The 13610-nt window shown below is 37.1% G+C and overlaps 1 protein-coding gene and 1 long non-coding RNA gene across 2 annotated transcripts in view; one reads left to right on the top strand and one right to left on the bottom strand.

Annotated features, from left to right (window-relative positions):
- The window catches only part of PIK3R1 (phosphoinositide-3-kinase regulatory subunit 1), a 365335-nt gene extending 356113 nt beyond the window's left edge, over window positions 1-9222 (bottom strand). The window contains exon 1 of the mRNA XM_053223535.1: window positions 9209-9222. The gene's annotated coding sequence lies outside the window, so the exon portion shown is untranslated. The remainder of the gene's footprint in view (window positions 1-9208) is intronic.
- Window positions 2648-6075, top strand: LOC128315856 (uncharacterized). Its single transcript, XR_008298961.1, has 2 exons — window positions 2648-2794; window positions 5561-6075. It is a non-coding gene; the product is annotated as an uncharacterized LOC128315856 (long non-coding RNA).
- Window positions 9223-13610: the final 4388 nt, after the last annotated feature.

The raw sequence follows: 13610 nt of genomic DNA, 5'->3' as shown, positions 1-13610 counted from the left end.
CAGAAGAAAGTAGAAATGAGGTAGAAAGTGGTCCAATCACTAGGCAAAGGAAAATGTATGCACAAAAACTCTGAGCTGGAAGTTGGTCAAAGGCAGTTGAGAGCTGGAGAGGAAGCACACAACCAGATGATGCTAGCTTTATCCAACTTTCAAGTGGTGTATTCCATTATCTATGCTGGACAAGGTTTACACAAGCTACATTATCTGCTAGGCTATGTTACTCCTGGTTTTGTTTTCCCCCTGAAGCTCTGTACCCTGCCTTTCAAGGCTGTATTCATGCATTTTTTTCTTTGGCATCTCTTCCAAACATAGCTTTCAGGTATCTTCATCCTCTTAGACAGTGGTCCTCAAAAGCTTGGTGGTCTCTGGGCTAGTGGTATCAGCATCACCTTAAACTTGCATGAAAGGAAAAAGAGGAGAGGGGCAGAAGCAAACATTTGAAAGCTGGGCTGGCCCTCATGGTAAGCCATGTCATTCTCCTACTGAACACAGCAATCTCACAGAACAACAACCTCATGCAAGGTTACTCTGAGACCATGATAAAATGACACAAAACAAGGCCACTTCATAATTTTATCTAAACGCAGACAACAACAACGTCATTGTGCAGCCCACAAATGACTAAACATTTCCACTCCTGGCCAAGATGAGTGGCTGCTACTTCTCTCCCAATTATAGCTTATACTCTTGCAAGTCTCCCCTTCTGAAAGATAAAATTTATTCTAATGTCCAGTCAGAGAATTGCCCTCATTTTCTGACAACATTGAGTCTAGAGCAAAGTCCCACTTGTTTATACTTTCCCTCAAATCACTCAAAGTTCACCTCCTATAGTAGAGCCTTCCTAACACCCTTATACTGAGACATTCAGGGTTCCCTAAGGTCTGTGTTCTCCCTCACTGCAATGAATAATAAATCCAACCTAACTACAGGTATGTTCCTGGTGGTCTTTGGCTGAAGGGCATTGACATGTAGGCCCCACCTCAGATCTAATGAATCAGAAACTCTTGGGGTGGATTCCAGCAACCTATACTCTAATAGGCTGTTCAAGTGATTATGATGCACTCTCCAGTTTGACAACCACCCCTCCAAGGCAATGGTTCTAAGTCCTGGCTCCCCATTAGGATATGGATGCCTGAACCTCCCAGAGATCCTGATTCAATTGGTCTAGAAAAGGGTTGAGAAATCTGTACATCTTTTTAATGTTTTTATTTTTTATTTTTTTTAGAGAGAGAGAGAGAGAATGCACATGTGCGTGCAACACACACACACACACACACACACACACACACACACACAGAATCCAAAGCAGGCTCCAGGCTCTGAGCTGTCAACATGGTGCCCTACACGGGGTCTAATTCACAAACCACGAGATCACGACCTGAGCCAAAGTTGGACGCTTAACTGAATAACCCACCCAAGAACCCTGAAATCTGTACATTTGTAAAAGCTCCTCAAATGATTCTATTACTCAGCCAAAGTTGAAAACCACTGCTCCAAAATAGTGATTTTGACAACAATACCACTGAAGGAGAATGTCTGGATTTGCAATGTGTTCTTATCAGTAACAGCCACTTGCTGCAGTTTACAACCAATTGCTGGGGGACCCAGTTGTAGTTTTGCACCTTCCTATCCATGATATGACACTGTGTCCTGCCACAGAGGGTGAGAACTTTGCTCTGGGGGACTTTGGTCTAGTGCCTTGGTTTCTTGGTCATATGTCAACAAACTTAGTCACATGCCATATCTTCTCTCATACTCAGCTACCTTCCTTCTTTCTTTCTTTGTGTGAACAGAGCTCAGCCATGCATACAATTATGTAAGTGTAATCTGTATATACTAATATGTCTGTATCGACCTATCAAGAGGCGTGCTCATTTTTTTAAGTCTCAAGATAATTACAGCTTATGTTTACCTTGCGCTTAACTTTGTACCAGTCACTAGGTTAATAATCCTTAAACCATCCTAATGAGGTATCATCTTTTTTCACAGATCAGGAAACTGAGGTTTGAAGAGGTTGAGTAGCTAGTCCAAGTCATACAGTTGGTGAACTGATGGGGTCAGGTTTCCCACGCAAGCTGTTATGCACCAGAAGCCACACTTTTGGCCACCTACTCAGCTTCCTCACTCAGATGGCCACATCTCCTTCATTGGTTCCCCTCTTGTATCTCCATAATCTTCTTTGTGTTTCTTGACTCTCCTCTCGGCATGATGTTTCCAAGCTTTTGTGGGATAGGGGTGGAGGTGGGGAGGGAAGGAAAACTTCTAGCATGCTGAGATGTCTGTCCTCTCAGGAACAACAAACTCTTTCTCTAGGCTTCCCCTCACCCCCCCCCCCCCCCAGAGAAACGTCCTTCTCTGTCCACAGCTGTGTGGCAAAAGGAAAGTGGTCTCGCTTAGTATTCAGACAGTATGGCACACATTCAAACTGCTGTCCTGGTACAGAAGGCCCTTTCAGCACTTTAAAATGTTTTAACTGTTTCCTGCCCCAATTTGTGGGTTATATTAACATCACGGGATAATTTTGAATAAAACATCTACATATTCTTTCTTTCCTGTTTCGATTTCTACAACATGGTCTTTAGGCTCAGGATCACTTATTCTTTCTCAAATCCTTTTGATCAGTTTCTGTATTTATATCTTTTCAGAAATAGTTTTCCACCGGATTTTCCAAAGGATTCATCATCATGTCTGTAAGACTTGTCTTTCCATGAACATCATAACCTGGCGTGAATCCAAGGACTGGAATATAGTGGCCATTCTGCCATCCAATAATAAGATTCCTGAGAAGCTAGTGGTAAAGATGAAATGAGTTAACTATTCAAATCACTCTTACGAGTACAGGGTATGTACCATATTTCCAATTCTAATATTAATTTTTATTTCACATTTAAACATCTGTGAAATTTGAATGTGTCTTAGAAATGATGATTGATGTTAAAATGATAATTGACATTTCTGGGGGGCATCTTTCAGTCTTAAATTTAATAAAAAGTATTAAAAAATTCTCCATAAATCTTATTCTTCCTCCTCTTCCTTCTCTTCTTCTCACTCCTACTTTATATCCAAAGATTACCAATTCTTACCAGGCATCTAAGTATGAGAACTACACAGAAGGTTCTTTCTCCAGGTTGTGTGACCAGGCTATTAACTTCTCCCCCATAAGGTGGGAGAATAATACTCACTGTTTTTTTTTTTTTTTTTTCACTCCTGAGTGAGAAGGTAATTCCCATCCATGTACCTATAGAACAGATATTGAGAGTCTACTATGGGTCATAAACTCTACTCTATATTAGGGACACACCCTGCCTTCAAGCAGCACATAGAGCAGGACAACAGTGCAAAAAAATAATTAAGAACAAGTGACTGGACACCATAGCCCTCCCACCTAGGAGTGTTAACATCTTATCTACTTCAAAGCAGGACTTGAAGATTCCTGCGCAATCTTAAAAAGTAAACACAACTCCACAGTAATAAAGATTTTTGAGGTAAAATGAGAATGTTCAATTTTATAGTACAGGGCAAAACTCAGTAAGAAACCTGAATAGATGTTTTTAACTTCCTCACATTACCACTTTAATTGCCAAACATTATCTTCCTCACAACTTTTTTTCCATTAATCACTCTCCTTTCTCTGGCTCCAACCCATTCCCCTCTACAGCATGGATCGCTATCCCCTTCCCATCATTTTCCATGCCAACACACAAATATGTGCATGTACACATGCGTGCACAAACACACATACACGTGCATCGATTCCCTCTGTATCTTTTCCTTTTCTCAAAGATCTTTAGCTCTTTTTAGTTCCTCCAAATTATTTACATCCTCACACCCATCGACTTTCTCCACCTCTTAACATTCACCTTCATCAGCACATAACTTTTCACCTGACACAAGTTGTGTATGTGTGTGCACGGGCGCACGCCAGAGAGAAAGAGAAAAAACAGGCAAATAAAGGAAAATAAAGTACCAATATAACAGGTATACAGAAAATAATATAAGAGCACAAGCACTTAAGAGCAGTTCCTTATCCTGATCCCAGAGGAAGGATCAAAGTATACCAGTTATTCTCTATATCTGGGGATATCTGGAGAAAATTTTAGTTGTCACAGTCAGAGAGGAAGTGTGGTACACAGCTAACATCTATTGAGTGGAGACCAGAGATGCTGCTAGACATTGTATAATACACAGGACAGACTCTACAACACAGATTTTTTCTGGTTTCAAATGTCAATAGTGAGGTTGAAAAACCCTGAGTTACACATTTCATAAGAAAAGTGGCAGGTGATTACAGTTTTGAAGGAGGAGTAGAAATTTCCAAGAAAAAGAGTGAGCAGGAGAAGATTCCAGCAAGGAAAAACTGCACGACAGAATTTTAGAAGATCACTTAGCTTGAGAACTCTTTCAAAAGTTTACAGAAAGTTCATATCGAAGATGTGGAAAGTCACAAGAGAATGTTGCTCCCAGAAAAATGCCAGAAAATTGAAAAATTGTTATTATTTTAAGCCCACCAGAGAGCTGAAATTGAAAAGTGACCTGATGAACTAAAATCCAAAAGTGGACCAATCTCTCCTAACAGAGATGGGAACCACGACTGTTTTTATCTCTAGAAGAACACAAAAAGAAGGATAGATGAATCATAAATGAGGGTCAGAAGAAAATAGCTGAACTTCCAAAGAATTTTTGAAGGCAGAGTGTGGGCTGAGTATGAGACTGAGAATCTCTCACGTGTTTTGTGTTTTTCTTTTCTTCTTCTTTCTTCTCTTTCTTCTTTCTCCTTCCTCTTTTTTGAGTACTTACTTTCTCACTTTCCCACACTACAAATCACTCCAGGTTCATCCTGTACATTTCCCAGCCTCAGCAATTTCTCCCAGGATTCTGTTTCTTTACATTGGAGAACAGTATTAGAAAATAAGACCTGAGTGCTGGGTGTCCTTATTTGTTTTTACATTGTCATTATATTTTCCTTGAATTCTTTAGATATATTTATAACAGTTGTTTGACCTCTTTGCTAATACCAACATTTGACTGACTTTTTTCCTGAATGAGGCTCACACCTTCTTATTTCTTTGAATGTCTCCATATTTTGTTGTTGAAAGCTGAATATTTTAGATAATACATTATAGCAAAACTGGATTCTGATTTTCTCCAACGGGGATTTTCTTTTTACTCATCTGGGTTTAATTTTGTGGAATCTGTCTCTCTGAAGGTATGCAACCACTGATATATCCACCCAGATTTTTTAAATTCTTATTTTCATTTTTTTACCTGGCTTATTAAGGGTGGCTCAGGAGTCTCTAAAGCATCTCTTTTGCTGATTGATGAGCCAGTGGTAGGGCAGATATTGTGCTTAAATGTTCCATCCCTAAGGTGCCTACCCTTTTCTGGTGGATCTGTAGGTGGGTTGGAAAATGCAATCAAAGTTCAGGCTTATGTGAGGTCTGTTCCAGCTTCTACCTTCTGCCAAGACTTCTCAGGTCCCCCCTGCACATGTTAGTAGTTATAGATGTATGAAGATGGGATATGACAAGTGCTTGTACATCTCTTCTATGATTTTCTCTAGGATCTCGTTTAACTTATGACCGGTCCACTGTTCTCACCAACTGAGACTAGAGCCTCAGGCTAGCAGAGCTCTGCTTTTCCCTTTTTGCTGTCTACCAAGTTCATTACTTATATTGACAACACTACCAAGTATGGATTTTCTTTATCTGCTCCAAATCATGTAAGCCAACCAAGCTTACTGATTTTCATGGATAGCCGCACCCTGATAATATTCTAGCACAAAGTGAGATGTTGCCGGGTAGTAAAGTATACAGCCCCAAGCAAGATGACTGAAGATTCCCAGTGTGTGTACCTGAAGTTCTAGCAGTTGTTCATGAAGAAATTATTCACTTCTGCCATTTGCCTTTGCTTTGGTCAATTTCCCAAGCGCTGAAATGGTTTTCTTTTTGACAATTTTGTCCAGTGTTATGCTTTTGGTGGTGGGGATATTAGCCTACCTCTTCACCCCACTGTTGCAGAATTCTGTCTCTTCTGGTTTCCAATAGTTTTATTAAAAACAAAACAAAACAAAAAAAACCCAATTATACTCTCACTTAGCAGAGGAGACTTGGAAGCTATGGACTCAGTAAATGTACTGCCCTATTAAAACCAGACACAGGTGACCTGATTATTTAATATTTTGCAGTTTGAGTGACAAAAGGATACAGGAAAAGAAAGTTGTTATATGAGGGAGATGTCTTCTATAATTTTTTTTTCAGAGTCTCCATCTAGTAAGTAATTTCCCTGTTGTATCCCAAATGAACATCTAACAAGAAGAACCTACTCACCTCCCCTAGTTCACCAATAATCCCTAAGCCCCCAATTAATTACTCCTTTTCATAGCTGTGGAAAAGAGCAGTCTCAGTGCATCTTATATCTGGGTCAAAGAAAAGCCACAGAATGAATAGCGAGGACCCTGTTATCTAAAGGGAAAATCCAGTGGTGCCATGAGTTTTGAATTTCATAAGTATGTTTTTGTTTTTTGTTTTGTTTTAGAAAATCAGGGCAACTTTTACTTTATCAAACAAAGACATTTTTTAAAACAAACATATAGGCCACTAACTGTCACCATCATTATATAAAGACATCCTATCACCTCCAAAATAGGAAGTTTTTGATTCCAATAATGTTTGTAGTTGTTTCTTATTTTTCCATATAAGACAGGATTTTGAGCTGTAAATACATCTCTAGGAGGGGCATAAAAACATATTTCTAGGTTACACAATCAGGGACAGTAACCAAACATGCTTTCAGATGACTCCAACGGAGCCCATCTTGCCTGAAGTTGGCATAGGTATTACAGTTTATGTTGCTGACATTAGACAAGGGATATTACCACCAAGCCATCAGCCACAGCTCCCTCCAACATAGAGTTCTGCTACTTCTGTCTTATCCTGGGTTCCCTAGAAAACAGAGCCTAAGGCAAAGCTTACATGCTTACATTATGTAGGCATGGTTGATTAAATCATTGGCTATACGACTGAAGTCAGTCTCTAGCCACCCTTCCTTCTCTGGGAGTCAAGAAATAGAGCTGAAATCCCCACCCTCTTAACATGTCAGTTTTTCTGGCAGAAGACCCCATCCTAAAGATATCTAGGGGCACAGCCTTGAGTCACTTCATTAGCATATACTCAGATGTGATCCAAAAGAGCTCTTTATGAGTAACAAAAGACCTTCTTAGTACTCAGGAATTCTCAAAGTTTTTTGAAGTTCTGTGCCAAGAGAATCTGAGCCCCTGGAGTAAGCATGTGCCTACCTGGGGACAAAGACCAAATAGAGTGTTTGCTATATTACAACATGGATGAGTGAATCTAGGGAGAGTATAAAAACTGGGTCCAGTATAGTTACCAAATGGGTTTCTATGGCTCCTGCTTCTCTTTCATGTTACTGGCTTCCAAAGAGAAATTTCAAAGGCCCTGAGTAATGAGTAGAAGGGCGTATGCCTGCCTCTGGACATATGGATACAAGTACTCAAAATGAGAGATTCCTGCAAACATGGGACATGTTCAAATGTGTCAATTGTCCACTGTACTGTAGACTTCTGAATTTTTATCAGAGTGCCCCCAAAACTGCTTTTTTGGAAAAGGGTCATTAGACAACATATTTTTTTCTATGAGCCCTTTTGCTGCCCTGCTATAAATGGGACCCATTCTCTTCTTTGTGATTAGTAAACGGTATTCTTGTCTTCCTAGGGGACTTCAATACAGTTGACTTGCTTTAGACTTGAGGTTCAAACATAAATTATGTGAAGCAAAAGTTAATGACACCATTAATTTATTTCATCTAAGTGTAGATTAATTTAAGGAAGGAGAGGAATGCAAACTAAGAAAAAACTTAATTTGTATTTAACTATTAAGTCCATATTCATTGGTAATTTAGTCAGTATCTAACAGACGTCAATCACTCTCTCTTATGTTAACACCAAATCTCACAGCAACTCTAGGAGATAGGGATTTTTATTTTCATTTTATAGACAAAATAACTGAAGCCCTACTATTAAAAAACTGATGGCACAGATGCTCCATGGAAGAATAAGAATTCAAACCCAGGACAGGTGATTTCAAGACTGACGTTCTTATTAATCTTTCTCAGCTGCTTTTTGAAATGCAAAGTCGCTTTCAGGTACTCTAGGAATCTACATAGAGTTTTACAGCTCTGCCTTCTTTTGTGATTTTACAAAACCAGTTAAATATGCTCAAATGGAAATAATTCTCTCAAAGGCTCTTCCAGGAAACTAAAGAAGAATTCCTTCTTCCAGTTTAGAACAGAGTGATCTCAAATACCACTTTTATTTTGACTCACACTTGACACACTATTATCTTCCTTGATTTTATCAATATTGATAAGGGAAACATTTACTAACCACAGCCATGGTCTAGGCTTTGCACCAAATAGTTCTCATTGAACCTTTCTCTTATAGTTCATTCTGGCCCTTATCTACATGCTCCTCTATGGTAGGTTTAAATTGTTTGGGATGCATTAAATGTGTTTGGGATCACACCAACTCTCATCAATGAGTTGGTATGATCCATGAGCGAGGGGATATAACCTCCACAGTGTTATCCTTGAGTGAGGATGGTCCTTGAGTGAGGGGACACACACCACACTATTAACCAGTAGCTTACATTGAATCAACACTTCTTGAATGAAGATTCAGATCATTTAATGAATGACAAGAAGCAATGCCTCATGTAGGAATTACCTGTTTATTTCCTTTGCTATACAACCTTCTCAAACTGAATATGAAGTTAGTTGTCAATAATGCAAAATACTATGAAGGTGATGGGTAAAAAAGAGGGTGCAAAGAGGGTCACTTTTGACATTGAATTGGTAGGTATCTTGGTGCTACAGTAAATAGGGGGGTAATTTGGCAATGGAAGCACAGTTTTTCAGCCTAATTGTCCCTCTCTGCAAGGAACAGAGGGAGGATATGAGTCCATTGTAATACTGAGTCCTTTCTGTGAAAACAAATAAACACAAGGGACTTAAAATCAGAGCATCTTAACTTTAGGAGGGGCTCTAGCTGTGAAAAATATATTTAGGAATAGGTTTGAGACCTGGGAGTTGTCAGGATAAATTTTTTTTTACATAATTTTTTAACATAATGTTGGTCTCATCCATTTTGGTTCTTGACTTTGCACATGATCTAATAGCAACCTCTCACTCTTACAAAGGTCTCGTTACCCAAAATATGCTTTCTTAAAAAGTGAAGTGAGAACTGCTCTTGGAATAATGTCAGTCAGTGGTGTCTTGCTTACAACTGTCCCACTATCCTATGAAAGTAGGGAGAATAGTATGGAATTAAAACAATGGCTGCCATTTAGCAAGGCCAAGGCTTTGAGGCTAAATCCATAGGAAGACACCTGGTAAGGCAGAAGACAGTTTCAGCTTCTCTATGGAAACATATCTCAGGTCCACTTGGCCTACAAAGATTTTTTTTTTAAGTTTATTTATTTTGAAAGAGGGAGAATGTGAGTAGGAGAGGGGCAGAGAGAGAGAAAGGGAGACAGAGAATTCCAAACAGTCTCTGCACTGTTAGCATGGAGCCCAACAAAGGGCTCAAACCCATGAACTGTGAGATCATGACCTGAGCCAAAACCAAGAGTCAGTCACTTAACTGACTGGGTCACCCAGGTGCCTCCAACATATATTTTTTAAAGGGTAGACAAGTCAACAAGGCAAGACCAATAATTTTCATCAGTAAATGTGAAGATTAAAAAAATCTGCTTCAGAGGTCAAGACAATTCAAGGAGGAAGAATAGTCTTTACAACAAAAGGTGCTGGGGCAAATAGTATCCACATGCAAAACAATGAAGCTAGACTTCTCCTTAGATAAAATATAGGAGTAAAAATGTAGGAATAAATCTTCATGACTTTGGGTTAAAGCCTTCCTAGATAGGACACTAAAAGCACAAATAAAAAAAGAAAGAAAAAGAGATAAATTGGACTGCATCAAAATAAAAAAGAATTTTGTGTTCCAAAGAATACCATCAAGGAAGTGGAAAGACAGCCTAGAGAATGGAAGAAATATTTGCAAATCACCTATCTGTTAAGAGACTTGTATCTAGAATATGTAACAAATGGCTAATGCAGTCATGAAAAGATGCTCAACGTAATTAGCTTTAAGGACATAAAAATCAAAGCCACAATGAAATACCAAACCATACCCACTGGGATGGTGAGAGTCAGAAATATAGGTAAGAACAGCTGTTGGTGAGGATGTGGAGAAATTGGAAGCCCTACACACTGCTAGTGGGAATGTAAAATGGTATTGCTATTCTGAAAACACTGTGGTGATTCCTCAAAATTGAGAAGTACCTTATAACCCAGAAATTTCCCCTAGCTACATACCCAAGAGAAATGAAAACATGACCACATAAAAAAGTCCACACAAATGTTCAAAGCAGCATTATTCATAATAGGCAAAAAATGGAAAAAAAAAAACTCAGAATGTTCTTCAATTGAATGAATTAATAAAAGATTATGTACCTATACCATGGAATATTACTCAACACTACACTTTCAAAATTCTTCAAAAATAATTGACTATTTAATGCAAAAACAATAACAATGCATTTATGGGCTTATAAATTATCATAATCAAAATATATGACAGCAATAAGACAAATTCAAGAGGAAATAAACAAAATATAGTGTTGTAAATTTTGATTTTACATGTAAAATATCATGCTACTACTTTAAATTAGACTATGATAGTTAAAGATGCATGTTGTAATTCCTAAAGCAAGTAATCACATACATTCAAACAAAATTATGTAACTAAAAACACAATAAAAAAGATGAAGTGGAGTAATAATAAATAAATGATAATTCAAAGAAGAAAGGAGGGGAGGATGAATAACCAAAAACAGACTGGTCAAGTAAATAATAAATAACAAAATAGTACACTTAAACACAACCATATCAATAATCACACTAAATGTGAATGGATGAAATTTTTTGATTAGAAGGGATAAAATTGCAGATGGGATAAATACAGTAAACTTAACTTATACAATGTTTACAACAGATGTACTTAAATTACAAAGACACGGATTACAGGTAAAAGATTTGAAAAGATATACCATTTAACGCTACTCAAAAGGAACTTGGAGTGGCTAACATCAATGTCAGACAATACAGACTTTAAGATAAGAATTAGCTTTAGAAACAAACATAGACACCAGGAAGACATAGCAATCCTAAATGTGCATGCACCTAAAAACAAAGCTTGAAAATATGAAACAAATAGTGACAGAACTGAAGGGACAAATAGACACATCCATTAACTTTCATCGGAAGCTTTAAACATTTCTTTCTCAGTATTTGATAGAACAAATGAAAAAAAATCCATAAGATAATAGTATTTTAACTGCACTATGAAATATATTGATCTGATATTTATAGAACACTGCATTAAACAAGTTCATAATATATGTTCCTTTCACAAGCATTTATTCTTTTCATGAACATGTATTTCTTTGAGGTGCTCATAGAGCATCCATAGATTAACAAATTCTTATTAATAAATGACACTCAATAAATTGTCAAGGATTAAAATCCTATGTGCTCTTACTTCAACATAAGTAAATCAGAAATTCACAACAAAAATATCTGAAAAATCTGAAAATCTATATATGGAAACGAAACATACTTTTTCTTCATGTTTATTTATTTTTGAGAGAGAGAGACAGCACAAGAGGGGGAAGGGGGCAGAGAGAGAGAGACAGAAGATCTGAAGTGGGCTCTTCTCTGACAGCAGTGAGCCTGATGTGGGGCTTGAACCCATGAACCCTGAGATGATGACCTAAGCTGAAGTTGGATGCTCAACCAACAGAGCCACCCAGGTGTCCCTAAATAACATACTTCTAACCCATGGATAAAGATGAAAATGTAAGGGAAATCAGAAAATATGTTGAAATGAACAGCACAACTTCTCGAAAAATATGGCAACTAACAGTGAGTGCATGGAAACTTACATCATGAATGCATATATTAGAAAAGATACTTATTTAAATATTTAAAATCTACAATCTTAGCTTTCATGTTAACAAGGAAGAAAAAGGCAAATTGAAGCCTAAGTAGTAAAAGGAAAATAATAAAATCAAGAAGAGAAATAAATGACATAACAAACAGAAAATAAGAATTAACTTTAAAAATGATTAATAAAATTGATAAATCCTAGATGGGGGGGGATGAAACAGAACATCCCAATACATGATCTATAAATTAAGAAGATAACAAGAGAGGGTTTGTAAGAGATGTAGGCTACAAAAAATGAAATTTTAGATAAAAAATTAAATTTCATTGAGGAATATACTTCAAAATGGACACAATGAAATAAAACAAAGAGAAATAAGTAGGGGCAGTAAGAAGAAATAAGAAACAAAGAGAAATGAATCTAAATAGCCCATTATCTATTATGGAAATGGAATTTGTAATCAGAAACTTTCATAAAGAAAAACTCCACACCCAGACGGCTTCCCTGGTGAATTGTAAAAATGATACAATTTATACATATTCTGTTCAGAAATGAGAAGGGACCATCTCCCAACTCTTGTAATGAGGCTGGCATAATCCAATACTGAAACCAGACAAAGGTATTGCATTGAAAAATTATAGGTGTAAAAATTCACAACAATTTAACAAATTCAAGCTTGCAATATATATTCAGAATGCTGCATCAAGACCAAAAATGTTTATCTCAGGAATGCAAATTTGCTTTAGCATTCAAAAGTCAATCAACGTCATTCAACAATTTAAAAGAAAAGAGAATAAAAAAAATCATCTTAATAAATGTAAATTCACTACCCATTTATGTTTTTTTTTTTTTCAGTCACAAAACTAAATACAGAAAAAAGATTCTCTCTTAAGACTGGGAATAAGACAGAAATAAAGTCCCCCACTATTTCTATTTACCACTGTGTGCAAGAGAATTTAAAGACAACCTGCATAAATTGGGAAACACACTGTATTCATACATTAGAAGATTCAAAACCATTAAGGTGGTATTTTATCTGAAATTCATCTATAGATTATAAAAGTTCTGAACCAAAATTTCAACAGCTTTTTTTTTCTTTTAGAAATTGGCAAGTTAACTGCAAGTTTATATGGGAACTTAAAGACCTAGAATATCCAAAATTATATTAAGGAAAAACATGTTGAAGGATTTATACTACCTAATTTTAAGACAATATAAAGCTACAGAAATTAACACAGCGTGGTAATAGTGAAAGTAAATGGTAAATGACAATGTAGAAACTAATTATTGAAATAGGAAACAGGGTCTAGAAATAGACCCACCCATTTAAGTGAGCCATACTTTAAGTGGTCCAAACAGTCCTCATTTTCTGTACATACAACTTTGTGTAACCCTTTCCCACATTGTATAAGGGCTGGTCTGTGGGACTAATGAAATATGACAGCACAGAGCCTGCTTGGGGTTCAGTCCCTCCCTCTGTCTCTCTCTCTGCCCCTCCCCACTCAGGCTGTCTCTCTCTGAAAAATAAATCAACTTTAACAAAAATAAAATAAATTATGACATTCTTTATCTGCCATCTCAAATTTGCGAT

This window comes from Acinonyx jubatus, chromosome A1, assembly GCF_027475565.1.
Source record: "Acinonyx jubatus isolate Ajub_Pintada_27869175 chromosome A1, VMU_Ajub_asm_v1.0, whole genome shotgun sequence".
NCBI lineage: Eukaryota > Metazoa > Chordata > Mammalia > Carnivora > Felidae > Acinonyx > Acinonyx jubatus.
This window is presented reverse-complemented; position numbering and strand designations above follow the sequence as displayed.